The sequence below is a fragment of the Chiloscyllium punctatum genome, unplaced genomic scaffold (assembly GCF_047496795.1).
Source record: "Chiloscyllium punctatum isolate Juve2018m unplaced genomic scaffold, sChiPun1.3 scaffold_1577, whole genome shotgun sequence".
Classification (NCBI taxonomy): domain Eukaryota; kingdom Metazoa; phylum Chordata; class Chondrichthyes; order Orectolobiformes; family Hemiscylliidae; genus Chiloscyllium; species Chiloscyllium punctatum.
Window position 1 is genome coordinate 20001 of NW_027311311.1, and position 2500 is coordinate 22500.

Genomic DNA, 2500 nt, shown 5'->3' on the forward strand with positions numbered 1-2500 from the left:
TGGCACACACACACAGTGTGAACCACCGACAGCCATTCTGGGACCGGTGACAGCCGTGCTGGCCCCACTGCCACGACACAGACGGACGCCAGGCCGCGCTCCCCGGCGGGGGGATGGCGTCGAGCCTGACGAACGGAATGTGCAGGGTGGGGGGGAAAGGCCAAGCGCTCCGACGCCGGAGGGCTCCGGAGTCTGAACTTAGGGGGACAAAGAGGACGGGTCCTCTGCGACACCCCAGCCGCGCTCTCGCCAGCCAAGGCGAGTGCGATTGATTGCCAAACGACCCTCAGACAGGCGTGGCCCCGGGAAGAACCCGGGGCCGCAAAGTGCGTTCAAAGTGTCGATGATCAATGTGTCCTGCAATTCACATTAATTCTCGCAGCTAGCTGCGTTCGTCATCGACGCACGAGCCGAGTGATCCACCGTCAAGAGTTGTCTGAGTTTGTTTTAGGTCTCTCCCTCGCCAGAGGAAAGCGACCCGGACCGCACATACGCTCCCCACCTTGAGCTACAGCCACCTGCACGCCGGCGTGCGGGCGGAGCAGGGTGGCGTGAAGCGATGGGGAGCACCATCCTGGTGCGGCCCGCAGAAACATACGTCTATTGGGGGGAGGAGGACAGGGCGCCCAAGAGGCGATGCGTGCCCCAACGCACCGCAGCGACGGAGGCAGGATCACCGCCACCATGTCGCCCGCCTAGTATCACGAGGCGTGCAGCAGCTTTGCCCTAGGAAAAGCAGAGGCGGGAACGGGCACCGGCCATCGGTTCGGCAGCGTCACTGACGCGTGCACGTGGCGGCGTGTCGGCGAGCGGACTTCCTGCGAGGAGGCGGGGGCGGCACTCGCCCGAGCAGACGCCCGCCCGGCCCAGCCACCGCCGAGGTGGACTGGGAGTCGCGGCAACGGCTCGTCATACTCGTTCCCACACTCACAGCGCAGCTTGCCCGCAAGCCACCGACCACCGATCGACGCCAGGCGCCCCGACCGAGAGCGGGATCGCTCGTTCGCCCTGCTGGCAGTTCGCTGGGGATCACTACTGCACGGAGCTCGGAGACCGACGGGCGGCAACTCGAGAGTCTTTAAACCACCACCCCCATCCCGCAAGTGCAAAGAGGCTGTATACGCACAGACGGGTGAGGGGAATAGGTACCCCGTCGGGTTTGAAGGGAGCGTGACTAGATAGCAACGATGTAAACCCAGCCGATTTGGGAGCGAAAGACCGGCGCCTGCATCACCGGCTTCGTTTCCCGTGGCTGGAGAGTACACCGAAACCCTCCGTCTGTCGCGAGCTCCCGACGACGCGGTGCCGCCAAGCAGCAGGGCCGGACCTGGTGTGGCTCCCCTCGTCGATCACAGACCGGTCGGCACTACTGACGAGACGGTGGAACGGGCTTCGCCCCTTGTGACGAAGGGTGATGCGAACCCGCCCGCCCGCGTGCGTTCGGGGTGGACTCGGCAAACGGAGATTTGAAATCGGAAAGTGTCCTCCTGCCCCGCGCAGGTAGGCGCCCAACAGTTGTGGGGGGTTTGGCGGTGACCACGGCTGCAGGGCCTGCTACCCCGACGAGCTCTCCTGCTGGCCCCGAAACCACCCTCGCGAGACAAGTTGAAACGGAAACGGGCGTACCCCCAAGCCGACGATCCTTTCTTATTTGTTACTTTTTTTTTCACTTGCTCGAGTTGTGGGGATTTGGCGGTGACCACGGCTGCAGGGCCTGCTACCCCGACGAGCTCTCCTGCTGGCCCCGAAACCACCCTCGCGAGACAAGTTGAAACGGAAACGGGCGTACCCCCAAGCCGACAGAGATCCTTTCTTATTTGTTACTTTTTTTTTTCACTTGCTCGAGTTGTGGGGGTTTGGCGGTGACCACGGCTGCAGGGCCTGCTACCCCGACGAGCTCTCCTGCTGGCCCCGAAACCACCCTCGCGAGACAAGTTGAAACGGAAACGGGCGTACCCCCAAGCCGACGATCCTTTCTTATTTGTTACTTTTTTTTTCACTTGCTCGAGTTGTGGGGGTTTGGCGGTGACCACGGCTGCAGGGCCTGCTACCCCGACGAGCTCTCCTGCTGGCCCCGAAACCACCCTCGCGAGACAAGTTGAAACGGAAACGGGCGTACCCCCAAGCCGACGATCCTTTCTTATTTGTTACTTTTTTTTTTCACTTGCTCGAGTTGTGGGGGTTTGGCGGTGACCACGGCTGCAGGGCCTGCTACCCCGACGAGCTCTCCTGCTGGCCCCGAAACCACCCTCGCGAGACAAGTTGAAACGGAAACGGGCGTACCCCCAAGCCGACAGAGATGCTTTCGCTCCTGTTACTTTTTTTTTCACTTGCTCGAGTTGTGGGGGTTTGGCGGTGACCACGGCTGCAGGGCCTGCTACCCCGACGAGCTCTCCTGCTGGCCCCGAAACCACCCTCGCGAGACAAGTTGAAACGGAAACGGGCGTACCCCCAAGCCGACAGAGATCCTTTCGTACTTGAACCAACACAAAGTTTGTCA

The 2500-nt window shown here is 62.1% G+C and overlaps 1 non-coding gene across 1 annotated transcript; it reads right to left on the reverse strand.

The window, feature by feature from the left end:
- Positions 1–280: 280 nt before the first annotated feature.
- LOC140475357 (5.8S ribosomal RNA) lies at positions 281–434 on the reverse strand. The gene has a single exon (XR_011959903.1). It is a non-coding gene; the product is annotated as a 5.8S ribosomal RNA (ribosomal RNA).
- Positions 435–2500: the final 2066 nt, after the last annotated feature.